The sequence below is a fragment of the Schistocerca nitens genome, chromosome 11, assembly GCF_023898315.1.
Source record: "Schistocerca nitens isolate TAMUIC-IGC-003100 chromosome 11, iqSchNite1.1, whole genome shotgun sequence".
Classification (NCBI taxonomy): Eukaryota; Metazoa; Arthropoda; class Insecta; order Orthoptera; family Acrididae; genus Schistocerca; species Schistocerca nitens.
Genome location: NC_064624.1, coordinates 197,607,348 through 197,623,836, shown reverse-complemented (window position 1 = coordinate 197,623,836; position 16,489 = coordinate 197,607,348). Strand labels below are relative to the sequence as shown.

Genomic DNA, 16,489 nt, shown 5'->3' with positions numbered 1-16,489 from the left:
CTGCAGTGAAACTCCATACGCAAACACTCTTATTCCTGGCTATCCCGTAGTCGCGTTGGACTGACAACGCAACCTGTTGTCAGGTGCACAAGGCTGAACGGCTCTCGTGAAGCTTGCCAGGCAAGTGGAAACACATGCTGGGCTTCTTTAAGCACTGTGCTTCAGTAAACGTGTACTCTTATGACTGCGTTGCGTCAGGGCTGAGTTGCTTTAATGACCGCGGCGGCGATATTAGCAGCCAGGCTGGAAGGAGAATTAGTACATCTCTGGTGTTGCCTTCATCATTTCATCATCACGGGTTCACGGACACCCAAGTCGTCGAAGTGGCGCCAAATAGTAAGGGGAAAAGAGAGACTAATTATTTCATGTGGTAGTTAGGGCAACGGCCTTGCCGCAGTGGATACACCGGTTCCCGTGGGATCACCGAAGTTAAGCGCTGTCGGGCGTGGTCGGCACTTGGATGGGTGACCATCCAGCCGCCATGCGCTGTTGCCATTTTTCGGGGTGCACCCAGCCTCGTGATGCCAATTGAGGAGCTACTCGACCGAATAGTAGCGGCTTCGGTCAAGAATACCATCAACTAACGACCGGGAGAGCGGTGTGCTGACCCCACGACCCTCCTATCCGCAGCCTCCACTGAGGATGACACGGCGGTCGGACGGTCCCGGTAGGCCACTCGTGGACTGACAACGGAGTGCATTTTTATGTGGTAGTTAGTACACCAAACAAAATTTTAAAAAAAGAATAAGACATGTGATTTACAGTCATTAATTGCGTCGAACGTTGCCATCGGGGACATTCTGTAACTACGTGACGAACAGTTTGCCTACCTAATCCACAGTGGCAATTTGGAGATGGCGCCTTACTCCCCACCTATGAAGAAAGTCCTCTCCCAGACCTTTAACAATTGACCACTTCGATGCCTCGTAGGTTAAGACGCGCAGCTTTGCATGCGAATGGACCAAGCCAGTGCTTTTTCGTTGTTCGATTTGCATTCTGGGCAAATTTTCTTGCGTGTACTGAGCATTCGACCGCGTACGCTCCCCTCGTATATTTGAGTAAGAGTGGTCTCCAATGGCTCGTCACTGACTAATTGCATTCCTCTTCACTGCGAACTCCCTTTTGTACACTACTGGCCATTAAAATTGCTACACCACGAAGATGACATGCTACATTCGCGAAATTTAACCGACAGGAAGGAGATGCTGTGATATGCAAATGATTAGCTTTTCAGAGCATTCACACAAGGTTGCCGCCGGTGGCGACAACTACAACGTGGTGACATGAGGAAAGTTTCCAACCGATTTCTCATACACAAACAGCAGTTGACCGGCGTTGCCTGGTGAAACGTTGTTGTGATGCCTCGTGTAAGGAGGAGAAATGCGTACCATCACGTTTACGACTTTGATAAAGGTCGGATTGTAGCCTATCGCGATTGCGGTTTATTATATGGGGACAATGCTGCTCGCGTTGGTCGAGATCCAATGACTGTTAGCAGAATGTGGAATCGGTGGGTTCAGGAGGGTAATACGGAACGCCGTGCTGGATCCCAAAGGCCTCGTATCACTAGCAGTCGAGATGACAGGCATCTTATCCGCACGGCTGTAACGGATCGTGCAGCCACGTCTCGATCCCTGAGTCAACAGTTGGGCACGTTTGCAAGACAAGAACCATCTGCACGAACAGTTCGACGACGTTTGCAGCAGCACGGACTATCAGCTCGGAGACCGTGGCTGCGGTTACCCTCGACGCTGCATCACAGACAGGAGCGCCTGCGATGGTGTACTCGACGACGAACCTGAGTGCACGAGTGGCAAAACGTCATTTTTTCGGATAAATCCAGCTTGTGTTTACAGCATCACGATGGTCTCATCCGTGTTTGGCGACATCGGAGTGAACGCACATGGGAAGCGTGTATTCGTCATCGCCATACTGGCGTATCACCCGGCATGATGGTATGGGGTGCCATTGGTTACACGTCTCGGTCACCTCTTGTTCGCATTGACGGCACTTTCAACAGTCGACGTTAGATTTCAGATGTGTTACGACCCGTGGCTCTACCCTTCATTCGATCCCTGCGAAACTCTACCTTTCAGCAGGATAATGCACGACCGCATGTTGCAGGTCCTGTACGGGCCTTTCTGGATACAGAAAATGTTCGACTGCTGCCCTGGCCAGCACATTCTCCAGATCTCTCACCAATTGAAAACGTCTGGTCAATAGTGGCCGAGCAACTGGCTCGTCACAATACGCCAGTCACTACTCTCGATGAACTGTGGTATCGTGTTGAAGCTGCACGGGTAGCTGTACCTGTACACGCCATCCGAGCTCTGTTTGACTCAATGCCCAGGCGTATCGAGGCCGTTATTACGGCCAGAGGTGGTTGTTCTGGGTACTGATTTCTCAGGATCTATGCACCCAAATTGCGTGAAAATGTAATCACAAGTCAGTTCTGGTATATTTGTCCAATGAATACCCGTTTATCATCTGCATTTCTTCTTGGTGTAGCAATTTTGATGGCCAGTAGTGTACTTACACACCGTCTACTGCGCTCCAAAGCGATCACCGTGTGGTGACTAACATTTCGTCCGATCACCTTACCTCGCGGCGAGTCTACGGTCAGCAGGACACGCAGTGTCTGTCCGGGCGTGGTGATTCAGAGACTTTACACACGTCGTAACTCTGAAGCGGGTTTCCCGATGCCAACTTTTTTTGTTTTCCGCCTTCGCTTTTGCAATGTTGCGCGGCGCCTGATTGAAACTCCGCGATAGATCGATAATCGACCGGTGCGGCGCGCGATAAATCACAACTGCGGCGACTGTCGTAAGTTCCCTCCGCGCTGGCTGTGGGGGAGGAGGAGCGGCCGGGGGGGGGAGGGAAAGGGGGGGGGAGGGGACAGTTTATTGGGAAACCTATAGAGCGGACACTTTGCTCAGCGAGTGAGAGTAAAAGGGCGCAGTAGTCACAAATCACGAGCGGGTACTGTTTTTTGGCACACACACACACACACACACACATATACACACACACACACAGGGAGAGAGAGAGGGGGGGGGGTGGTTTAATATACGCTGATGAGACAAAACAATACGACAGTCGCTCACGGCGAGATTGAATGCCACCTGCTGAACTTGCAGGCACGTGACGCAGCAAGGAAAGTACGCTAGAACTAAAACTCCACCGGAACCGGCCATGAAGCCCCCAACGGCACCGACCGGCCGCCGTGTCATCCTCACCCACAGGCGTCACCGGATGCGGATACCTACATCTACATATATACTCCGCTAGCCACCAAGTGGTGTGTGGCTTAGGGAACTATTCGCGCCAAAGTCAAATCCCCCCCCCCCACTCAACCCTTTGTTCCACTTGGTCCACAGCTCCTGGTCGTGCGGTAGCGTTCTCGCTTCCCGCGTCCGGGTTCCCGGGTTCGATTCCCGGCGGGGTCGGGGATTTTCTCTGCCTCGTGATGACTGGGTATTGTGTGATGTGCTTAGGTTAGTTAGGTTTAAGTAGTTGTAAGTTCTAGGGGACTGATGACCATAGATGTTAAGTCCCATAGCGCTCGGAGCCATCTGAACCATTTTTTTTGTTCCAGTTGCGTATCGCGCGACGGAAAAACGACTGTCTGAACGCCTCAGTCCGAGCTCTAATTTCCCTTATCTTTGAATGGTGATCACTGCGCGATTTGAAAGTTGGTGGTAATTGTGGTGTCACCGCCAGACACGACACTTGCTAGGTGGTAGCCTTTAAATCGGCCGCGGTCCATTAGTATACGTCGGACCCGCGTGTCGCCACTGTCAGTGATAGCAGACCGAGCGCCACCACACGGCAGGTCTAGAGAGACTTACTAGCACTCGCCCCAGTTGTACAGCCGACGTTAATAGCAATGGTTCACTGACAATTACGCTCTCATTTGTCGAGACGATAGTTAGCATAGCCTTCAGCTACGTCATTTGCTACGACCTAGCAAGGCGCCATTTATCCTTTGCTATGTATCTAATGAAGCATGTACAGTAACGAGAGATGTTCATCAATTGTGGATTAAAGTTAAGTATTCCACCAGTTACCTCCTGTTTTGCTAGTCTTACGAGGCCTGTTCAGAAAGTAAGCTCCGATTGATTGCCAAATTGAAACCACACTGAACATGAGAAATGTTTTACTTGTAACAATTAGTTACACCTTTCAGCTACTTCTCTACGTAGTCGCCGTTCTGACTTACACTTTTGTCATAGCGTTGTACCAACTTTTCAATAGCCTCATCATAGAAGGCAGCCGCCAGTGCTTTCCGCCAATTCTCCACGCTGGCCTACACCTCGTTGTCTGTGTCAAAATGTTGTCGTCAAAGACAGCGGTTCATGTGACCAGAGATGAAACTCAGAGGGAGACAATTACGGGCTGTATTGTGGGTAATCTCACATTTCCATTTGAAAACGATGCAGGAGCATCTTCATTGCCCCTGTAGAATGCGGCTGAGAATTGTCTTGAAGACGAAACAGCACGACAGTTATGTAATGTTAGCTGCATAGCTTCAGGGGAAATTTCTCACCAGGCCCTCGTACTTGGCGGCAGACACTATTTTCTAGACATCTTTACGCACTCACTGCGAGCTCAGAAATGAGAAGAGCGACGTGATGCTAACTGGGGTTATACTAGAGACACTACCCAACACACCTGTGCAAAGCTTTATCGGATTTTCATAGTCGTTTCCATTTCGCGACCGATCGGAGCTTACTTTCTGAACGCCCCTCGTATTTCTCTGACCTGTTCCAGGCCTCACGACAGTTTGCGTGAGCATTTCGGCCTCCTCAAGTAACACGGTGTTGGCACTTATGTCAACACCTCAGTAATAATATATGCTCTACATCCTCGGTGAAAATCGGATTTCGGAATTTAGTGAGCAGCCCCTTCCGTTTCGCACGTCGTCTATCTGCAAGTGTGTCCCACTTCAAACTTTCTTGGAGAGTTGTAACGCTCTCGCGATGGCTAAATGTACCAGTCACGAATCTTGCCGCTCTTCTTTGGACCTTCTCAATCTCTTGAATCAGTCCCAACTGGTAAGGGTCCCATGCAGACGAACAATACTAAGACTGGACCAACTACAGTACTGTAAGCTATTTCCTTTGTTGAAGGGCTGCATCGCTCCAGGATTCTACGAGTAAACCGCAATATAGAGTTCGCCTTACCCGTTACTTGTCTAATCTGATCGTTCCATTTGAGATCATTTCGAACAGTGACACCCAGATACTTGACGGATGTTACTCCTTCCAAAGACTAATATTTAGAGATAACTGTGTGCTGAGAAAATGCCGCTCCGCCATCTATCAGAGATCACTAGAACATATCTTCTGGTAAACCTTCCGGGGTGTAAGGTCGTGGTCCATGAAACTCTTCAGCTCCTAACGTTTCGTCCAGAGCTGGGCTGGACATCTTCAGAGGGGTGTTTCTCCTCCGGTGGTCGGCAAGACTTACCGGAGGAGAAACACCCCTCTGAAGATGTCCAGCGCAGCTCTGGACGAAACGTTAGGAGCTGAAGAGTTTCATGGACCACGACCTTACACCCCGGAAGGTTTACCAGAAGATATGTCATCCGGTCGTGAAAGCCTTCATACTACGATCACTAGAACAGCTGAAAGTTCCACGGGACTGAAAAAAGGCCCAGGTCGTAACAGTCTATGAGAAGGGCAGAAAATCGGATGCACAAAACTACCGGCCAATTTCATTGACATCGAAATGTTGTAGAAGCGTGGAACATATTTTGTATACAGACATAATGACCTTTCTAGACTCTGACAAGCCACACGGAATGTGAGAATAGGGGCAAAAATCGTAGACGGAGACCAAGAGATGAATACACTAAACAGATTCGGAAGGATGTAGGCTGCAGTAGGTACTGGGAGATGACGAAGCTTGCACAGGATAGAGTAGCATGGAGAGCTGCAACAAACCAGTCTCTGGACTGAAGACCACAACAACAACCTGGAATTCGATAAATCAATATTTTCAAAAAATTCCGTCAGCAGCCCTCGATATATCGGAAAAAGTATCGATATATCGATACTCTGTTAACAGCCCTAGACGAAACTCGCATCCGGCCATTCTGATGTACAATGAAATTTTCACTCTGCAGCGGAGTGTGCGGTGATATGAAACTGTCTGGCAAATCAATTGAAGTACGTACCTGGCTGTTAAAATTACGAACAACTTCAGTTGGAAAGACCACATAGATAATATTGTGGGGAAGGCGAGCCAAAGGTTGCGTTTCATTGGCAGGACAGTTAGAAGATGCAACAAGTCCACTAAAGAGACAGCTTACACTACACTTGTTCGTCCAAAGAATATTGCTGAGCGGTGTGGGATCCTTACCAGGTGGGATTGACGGAGGACATCGAAAGGGTGCAAAAAAGGGCAGCTCGTTTTGTATTATCACGTAATAGGGGAGAGAGTGTGGCAGATATGATACGACGTTTTTCGTCGCGGCGAGATCTATTTACGAAATTTCAGTCACCAACTTTCTCTCCCGAATGCGAAAATATTTTGTTGAGCCCATCCTACATAGGTAGGAATGATGATCAAAATAAAATAAGAGAAATCAGAGCTCGAACAGAAAGGTTTAGGTGTTCGTTTTTCCCGCGCGCTGTTCGGGAGTGGAATGGTAGAGAGATAGTATGATTGTGGTTCGATGAACACTCTGCCAAGCAGTTACATGTGAATTGCGGAGTAATCATGTAGATGTAGATCAAAACTGCGTGCCGCACCGAGACTCGAACTCTGGACCTTTGCCTTTCGCAATCAAGAACACTTGGGCGTGAAAGGCAAATGTCGAAAACGACTCGGAAGACTGAACTCCTAAACGAAGAAACGAATGTGCGATTCTGCTCTCCGCGGTGTGTCTCTTCGTCGTGACAAGTGTCATTAAAATCGAACGAGCAGCTTCTGAGGTAAGACGCGGGTTAAAATCTCGGGGGCCAAGTGTGCACAGCAGATTCTCGGAAGCGACTAACAAGTCTGGTAATTATCTCCTTCGCGCGCGCCCGGCGACGTCTTCCAGCGAAAATTTGTCTCTCCCGCCGCTAACTTGTCCCTCGCGGAACTTTGAATCGTAGTATCTTATACAGCGCACGCGCACACAACAGGAAAACTTGTTTTAAAACTTACACTTTTTTCCTGGAGTCGTTCGAGTTTTCGCTTCCTGTCTTTCGTGCCGTCTCGGCAGCGAGTGGCTATACTCCGCGATAAGGCGGGCCGCGTTTCGGATTTTCGAGGAACCGCGCGAGCTGACAGAACTCACTCCAGGTCAACAGATAAGGCACCCTCCGCCCTGCACCAACTGGCTCCTACTCATGTCTCTCTCACCACGCGCGTATTGTGTGTGTGTGTGTGTGTAGACCTACTTTAAGGGGGGGGGGGGGGGGCTAGGACGTCAAACGGGTGGACTTGGAGCAGGAGAGTCACCACAGGACATTTTAATTTCCACTGTCTATACTTTTACACATAAATTCATAAAACTTTGTCACCATGACCAGGAAGGACTGAGGACTCACACTCATCGCAGTGGAAGTTCAAAAACGTAGCAAAATACCTTTTCTTTTACGTGTGAAATTTCATCATTTTTTTTCACTTATTACTGGCTGCATTTGTTGCTATACGTACACTTTTCTTCCTAAGTAAGGCAGATTGTTCGATGACTTTTGCACAGCATACAAACCATAGCTACAGATGTATGAAACTCTAGAAGTTATTTAATTTATGAAAAAATGAATGAACTGTTACATTTTAAACTTCATGTTTAGAAAAAATTCAAGTTTTATAGTTTAATTATCTCAATTTTTTCCATTGTTTTTTAATAGATTTGGAAAATTGTAGAGTTTAATACACCTGTAACTACTGTTTGTATGCTATGAAAAATTCATCGAAGAATCTCTCTTACTTACAAGGGAACCTCCCCATCGCACCCCCCACATCTTTAGTTATAAGTTGGCACAGTGGATAGGCCTTGAAAAACTGAACACAGATCAATCGAGAAAACAGGAAGAAGTTGTGTGGAACTATGAAAAAAATTAGTAAAATGTACAAACTGTGTAGTCCATGCGCAAGATAGGCAACATCAAGGACAAACGGATTCCAGGAGCGCCGAGGTCCCGTGGTTAGCGTGAGTAGCTGCGGAACGAGAGGTCCTTGGTTAAAGTCTTCCCTCGACTGAAAATTTTACTTTCTTTATTTTCGCAAAGTAATGATCTGTCCGTTCGTTCATTGACGTCTCTGTTCACTGTAATAAGTTTAGTGTCTGTGTATTGCGACCGCATCGCAAAACCGTGCGATTAGTAGACGAAAGGACGTGCCTCTCCAATGGGAACCGAAAACATTTGATCGCAAGGTCATAGGTCAACCGATTCCTCCACAGGAAAACACGTCTGATATATTCTATACGACACTGGTGACGGCATGTGCGTTACATGACAGGAATATGTTGTCGACCCACCTAACTTGTACACTTGGCGAATGGGTAAAAAGATTCTTCTACCTTGCCCGATTTAGGTTTTCTTGTAGATGTGATAATAACTCCCGAAAAACTGATGAAAACATATGAGTTTGTCACATAAACTGAAAATAAAAAACTAAACTTTTCACTCGAGGGAAGACTTGAACCTAGGACCTCTCGTTCCGTAGCTGCCTTCGCTAACCACGGGACCTCGGCGCTCCTAGACTCCCATTGTCCTTGATGTTGCCTATCTTACGCATGGGCTACACAGTTTGTATATTTTACTAATTTTTTTTCATAGTTCGACACAACTTCTTCCTGTTTTCTCGATTGTTCTGTGTTCAATTTTTCAAGGCCTATCCACTGTGCCAACTTATAACTAAAGATGAGGGGGGGTGCGATGGGGAGGTTCCCTTGTAAGTAAGAGAGATTCTTCGATGAATTTTTCATGGCATACAGACAGTAGTTACAGGTGTATTAAACTGTACAATTTTCCAAAACTATTAAAAAACTGTGGAAAAAATTGAGATAATTAACTATAAAACTTGAATTTTTTGCTAAACATGAAGTTTAAAATGTAACAGTTCATTCATTTTTTCATAAATTAAATAACTTCTAGAGTTTCATACACCTGTAACTATGCTTTGTATGCTGTGCAAAAGTCATCGAACAATCTCTCTTACTTAGGAAGAAAAGTGTACCTGTAGCAACAAATGCAGCTAGTAGTAAGTGAAAAAATGATGAAATTTCACATGTAAAAAAAACGTGTTTTGTTACGTTTTTGAGCTTCCACTGCTATGAGTATGAATCCTGAATCCTTCCTGGTCATTCTGACAAAGTTTCATGAATTTACTTGTAAAAGTATGGACGATGGAAATTAAAATGTCCTGCGGTGGCTCTCCTGCTCCAAGTCGGCCCGTTTGACGTCCTACCCACCTTAATCTCGCACGAGACCCGTACTACTGTGTAACAACGAAGCATATCTTCATCTTTCTCTTTTCTTCTCCTTTCTTCGTAACACCCCATTAAAGAGCGCGTTTGAACTTGTTATTTTTGGTCTCCTAGCTTCTTCTCTTGCCGAAACCTTTTCACGAATTCGCTGTTACAGCGCTATTTCTTTTAATTTTCTTTTCAGTGAAGCCCGTAAATACGATAAAACGAGGTAGTTTCATTTTGTCACCGCGCTACGAAGAAAAGTGTGAGCAGAGACAATAAAATACAAAGAGAGATATACAAACAATGAATTTACGAACAGTAATAAGGAAAGAATATCTTTCCCTTTTTGGACAGATAATAGGAGTAATATATGTTTGATCTTCCCTTATTACTCTACTGGATGTGGCCAAAATTAAAAGTGATTTATATGAAATGTTCGCCGCGCGGGATTAGCCGAGCGGTCAGGGGCGCTGCAGCCATGGACTGTGCGGCTGGTCCCGGCGGAGGTTCGAGTCCTCCCTCGGGCATGGCTGTGTGTGTGTGTGTTTGTCCTGTAAGAGGTATGCGCTGCCTGCGATATGTAAGCTATAAGAGAATCTGAGACCAGAGAGCAGTGTTGACTGCAGTACGAACTGTTTAGCAGTAGCAGTAAGTAAGTTGTTGCTAGCGAGCAGTCGCCTGTCTGCGCTTGTCAGTCGAGTCTGGTGTGTCGTGTTGGCTGGGCCGGTCGCGGTGCAGCGATGCCGAAGCCTGAGTATTATTGACCTCTTCAACTTTTATATTCCTGTCTTCCTCAGTTGCGTGTAATATTACGGTATACTGATAATTTTTACTTATGGACCGTCTGACAGCAACTGAATAAAACACAATTTTAGTGCCAATACGCGTTTCGCCTTTATTTTCTGCTAGGCATCATCAGCGGCGTGGAATATGTACATATGCTAGCTGTTTAATTTACCATTTTTGTCACTGTGCCTATAGGTTATAAACAGTTCTGCTGGTTGGTATTTCCTATTAAGTAGTAATGTTTTGAACTGTACTTACGGGTTGCGTGGACAATCTCTTACATATTACGCTCCTGTTGCAGTTTTGGTGTTGTTCTTCTTCTTATGAACGCCAATTTGCGGTTTTTTTCCCCACATTCCACAGCACTGTGAACTGAACGCTTGTTTTAAAGCAATGTTTTGGGTTCTGTTGCCGACTGTCAAATGTTTTTGCCAAAGATCGAATGTTATTGCCAAACTTATGAGTGTAACTATTGAAGTATCTGTGGTCTGTTCGTCTATGCATTTGTGTGTGCGTTTGTGTGTGTGTGTTTTGGTGTGATATATATTTTTTTGTGCTGTGTTTGTGTGTGTGTGTGTGTATTTTGGTGTTTATATATTGCTGTGTGTGTGTGTGTGTCCAGATGATGTGGGGAAGAGATTTCTTTTTTTAAATTATTTTTTGTTTTATGTTATTTGCTCTGCAAATGTGGAATGTATGAATGTGGAATGTATGAAACAAACCATTCCACATTTGCAGAGCATTTAAAACGATACAACCATCATCCTACAAACATGGAACAAGAAATGAAAATAATGAGAATAAGCAACCATGACAAACATCTTATACAAATGCAAGAAAACTTCCACATCCGGAAAGCCATAGCAGAAAACAAACATGTGATAAATGAAGAAACACACATCAGCACAGGCTCCCTACTACACTTAGTAAAGGAAATGATAACATAAAACAAAAAATAATAAAAAAAAAGAAAACTCTTCCCCACATCATCTGGACACACACACACACACAGCAATATATAAACACCAAAATACACACACAAACACAGCACAAAAAATATATATATCACTCCAAAACACACACACACAAACGCACACACAAATGCATACACGAACAGACCACAGATACTTCAATAGTTACACTCATAAGTTTGGCAATAACATTCGATCTTTGGCAAAAACATTTGACAGTCGGCAACAGAAACCAAAACCTTGCTTTAAAACAAGCGTCCAGTGCATAGTGTTGTGGAATGGGGAAAAAAACCGCAAATTTGCGTTCATAAGAAGAAGAACAACACCAAAACTGCAACAGGAGCGTAATATGTAAGAGATTGTCCACGCAACCCGTAAGTACAGTTCAAAACATTACTACTTAATAGGAAATACCAACCACCACAACTGTTTATAACCTATAGGCACAATGACAAAAATGTAAATAAAATAGCTAACATATGTACATATTCCACGCCACTGATGATGCCTTGCAGAAAATAAAGGCGAAACGCGTATGGCACTGAAATTGTGTTTTATTCAGTTGCTGTCAGACGGTCCATAAGTAAAAATTATTAATATACTATTATTGTGTAAGGTGTAAAAAAAACAGCCTCGCGCATATCTAGTAATATTATATAAACTCCCATGTAAATCTTTTAAAAAATGTCCTAATAATAACAAGCATTCATTTCAATATAAAGAATTTAATATTTTTTTTTCTTTCAATGCATGATCATTCCGATTGTTGCAAAAGAAAAATCATTTGCTTCCTTTCATAAATAACAAATGTATAGGCCAGCATTGCATAGAGCTGTGCCGGAAAAGAGCTATTGTAAGAGCAGATAGTTGCCGACTTTATCGAGGTGAGAATTTTTGCTTTTTTATTCAGAATGATCATACAGGGCCATGACGCAGCAGTGCTGTCGTCCAAATTTTACCAGGTTACTGAATTTATTTTTTATTACGAGGTTTAGGAATTTTTCTGTTTCGAGCTTGTATTAAATGAGAAAAGAATTTTGTGGGTACATTAAATGGGAACCAGTTTTGTTCTGAGGTTACACTAAAATTAGAATCACATTCATTATTCATATTTAATTTAATTTTAATTTTTTTGTGGGGAGGTTACAGTCCTTAGGATGATTTAGGTTAAGTAGTGTGTAAGCTTAGGGACTGACGACCTTAGCAGTTAAGTCCCATAAGATTTCACATACACACACACACATATGAAATGTTCTGTTACATGACAATCCATCTCAAAACTGATCGTGTCGTGATAATTATTCCGAAATTACCTTTCAAAAAATATTAACGAAAACATTTATTGAATAATGTTAAATGGCGCCCAGATTGAAACGGAATCGGTTCGATTCGTGTCGCCGGCCGCGGTGGCCGAGCGGTTCTAGGCGCTACAGTCTGGAACCGCGCGACTGCTACGGTCGCAGGTTCGAATCCTGCCTCGGGCATGGATGTGTGTGATGTCCTTAGTTAGGTTTAAGTAGTTCTAAGTTCAAGGGGACTGATGACCTCAGCAGTTGAGTCCCATAGTGCTCAGAGCCATTTGAACCATTTTTCGATTCGTGTAAAAATTTTGAGCATTATTTGGATCCAGTTTTTCTTCACTACCCATTCTTAAACTGAACCTACAGAATTAAGAAATAAATTCCGAATATTACACCGAAACAGATTTTCTCATAAAGACCTGACGTTTAGTTATTAAACGGATCGATTCCACAAAGAGTATGAGGCTAGCTGATATTTTCTAATTCCATAAAAGCTGAATGAAAACGCCATGATATTTAAAATTTTTGTTTAAAGAAGGATTATATGCTACAGGCGTTGCACTTGGACCTGCAGTGGAGGCAAATATTAATTTCATGTTTTTTCTTTAATATGGTCAGCCAATCGCATCACAACTTTTAATTAAGGAAGGGTTAGAACTACTTGTTCATTAGTAGCAGTAGTAGTAGGTCATACTAAAGTGGCGACCGTGACAGGACTTTAATCTTGATGCTTTGTTTCTTCTGTTCATGTGTCCGTTGTTTTTCAGCGCGTTTTATGCTCTTCCTGCGAAAGTGTCATGTGCAACTAACATTCATTCCTCGAAAGTCCTACTTAACTTATTCTCACCAATTAATTTCACCTTTTTTTTTAAATTATTATATTATCTAGCTGTTCTTGTTAACCCAGTGTTTTCCTTTCTCCACCTGTGACCACAGAACTTCAAGTGTCATCTACATATTGCTTCATATAGATCTGTAGTTTTTTCCTTTATTCCTCCTGCCATTTATATTAGTGGGACCATTACATTTTCTTAGGCGTTTTCGCTATTGCTTTGCAGTTTCATCAATTTTCAAATGGCATCCTAGAGAAGTAGTTACTGCAGCATACAGTTCCTCTGCCCAGTTAGCTGCATTCCAATGTCAAAAGTTTACTGCAGTGATAACATGACTGCAGTGATAACATGTTATTCTGTACGCTTTTTAGAGTTTGATAGCTCTTTTTACACTGGCATTACTACCTAGTCTCGATGGTACTATGATTTCTCTGAGATCTTTGAAAGAAGTCATGAAATGGTCCAATGTTTCGTTTGTACTGCAACCTACTTTTATTTTTATGTGAATTTTCCGTCAAATGGTCATCTCATATAACATGTGGAGACGTGTTTATTGATGCTCTCTCACGGACCTTGTCCATGAAGTACTTAGTTTCCTCACTAAACTTAGTGAAGATACATCGTCAGCAAAAGCTAGACACTTCACATTAATTCTCTGTCGTAGATCATATACAAACGAGTATTTCCTGAGTACATATTTGCATAATCAACAATATGATACAGAAATTTGTTCAAAATTTTTTTTCCTTGGAATTCTCGGGCAGAATATAAGGACTGAGGCATGGGGAAATTCTTCAGTTTGGAGCTGACAACTGCGAGGATTACTGCTGCGATTTTTTCAATGCTTGTCGTAGCTTACTGAAAATGGATGCAGTAGAATAGTGAACGCATTTCTGCACGGGATTCAAGGAGCTGTAATCCGAATGCAGATTCGATTTATGCTCCGTATTACGAGGTGCAGTCAAGTTCTAAGGCCTCCGATTTTTTTTCTAATTAACTACTCACCCGAAATCGATGAAACTGGCGTTACTTCTAGACGTAATCGCCCTGCAGACGTACACATTTTTCACAACGCTGACGCCGCGATTCCATGGCTTTGACCACTGGAAAATCGCTGGGGCAATAGCAGCACGGCTGGTGAATGTGCGGCCACGGAGAGTGTCCTTCATTGTTGGAAAAAGCCAAAAGTCACTAGGAGCCAGGTCAGGTGAGTAGGGAGCACGAGGAATCACTTCAAAGTTGTTATCACGAAGAAACTGTTGCGTAACGTTAGCTCGATGTGCGGGTGCGTTGTCTCGGTGAAACAGCACAAGCGCAGCCCTTCCCGGACGTTTTTGTTGCAGTGCAGGAAGGAATTTGTTCTTCAAAACATTTTCGTAGGATGCACCTGTTACCGTAGTGCCCTTTGCAACGCAATGAGTAAGTATTACGCCCTCGCTGTCCCAGAACATGGACACCGTCATTTTTTCAGCACTGGCGGTTACCCGAAATTTTTTTGGTGGCGGTGAATCTGTGTGCTTCCATTGAGCTGACTGGCGCTTTGTTTCTGGATTGAAAAATGGCATCCACGTCTCATCCATTGTCACAACCGACGAAAAGAAAGTCCCATTCGTGATGTCGTTGCGCGTCAACATTGCTCGCCAACGTGCCACACGGGCAGCCGTGTGGTCGTCCGTCAGCATTCGTGGCACCCACCTGGATGACACTTTTCGCATTTTCAGGTCGTCGTGCAGGACTGTGTGCACAGAACCCACAGAAATGCCAACTCTGGAGGCGATCTGTTCAACAGTCATTCGGCGATCCCCCAAAACAATTCTCTCCACTTTCTCGATCGTGTCGTCAGACCGGCCTGTGTGAGCCCGAGGTTGTTTCGGTTTGTTGTCACACGATGTTCTGCCTTCATTAAACTGTCGTACCCACGAACGCACTTTTGACACATCCGTAACTCCATCACCACGTGTCTCCTTCAACTGTTGATGAATTTCAGTTGGTAACGGATCGTGCAGGCACGTCTCGATCCCTGAGTCAACAGACCATCTTCACGAACAGTTCGACGACGTTTGCAACACCACGGACTATCAGCCCGGAGACCGTGGCTGAGGTTACCCTTGACGCTGCATCACAGTCAGGAGCGCCTGCGATGGTGTACTCGACGCCGAACCTGGATGCACGAATGGTAAAACGTCATTTTTTCGGATGAATCCAGGTTCCGTTTACAGCATCACGATGGTCGCATCCGTGTTTGGCGACATCGCGGTGAACACACATTGGAAGCGTGTATTCGTCATCGCCATAGTGACGAATCACCCGGTGTGATGGTATGGGGTGCCACTGGTTACACGTCTCGGTCACCTCTTGTTCGCATTGACGGCACTTTGAACAGTGGACGTTACATTTCAGATGAACGTGATGGTACGCATTTCTCCTCCTTACACGAGGCATCACAGCAACGTTTCACCAGGCAACGCCGGTCAACTGCTGTTTGTGTATGAGAAATCGGTCGGAAACTTTCCTACTGTCAGCACGTTGTAAGTATCGCCACCGGCGCCAACCTTGTGTGAATGCTCTGAAAAGCTAATCATTTGCATATCACAGCGTCTTCTTCCCCTCGGTTAAATTTCGCGTGTGTAGCACATCATGTTTGTGATGTAGCAATTTGAATGGCCAGTAGTGTAGGAGGAACTATAGTATCCCGACTCAAATGCTTTTCGGAAGTTGTTGTTGATCATTCTTCCGGGTTATATGGCGGTGGTCGATGGAATCGCCGACGGTCGGCAGGACTCAGCAGGACCAGCCATACCTCTGAAGATGTCCAACGTAGTATTGGACGAAACGTTCGGAAAAGAAGAATTCCATGGACCACCGCCATATAACCCGGAAGAGTTATCAACAACTGTACCATCTGGTCGTGAAAGCCTTCATTGTATGATTTTCGGAAGTTGCTGTCACGCCACTGTCTCGACGCACAGTTTCAGGACGTCACGTGAGAAAAGCACCATCGGTGTTTCGAACGAGCGGTGTTTTCTGAATCGACGCTAGTTGACGCGAAGATATTTCATTCTGTTCGAGATATCCCGCCACTGGAGCGGCCCAGTAACAGAACAGCCTCATCAGCTGGAAGTGAAAAAACGGAACGACTTCGCTACTGGCAGTCGAGTCAACTTTTTCTGTGCGCCAACCACA

General features: G+C 44.7%; 1 pseudogene; it reads left to right on the top strand.

The window, feature by feature from the left end:
• Positions 1-378: 378 nt before the first annotated feature.
• LOC126214086 (5S ribosomal RNA) lies at positions 379-495 on the top strand (annotated as a pseudogene).
• Positions 496-16,489: the final 15,994 nt, after the last annotated feature.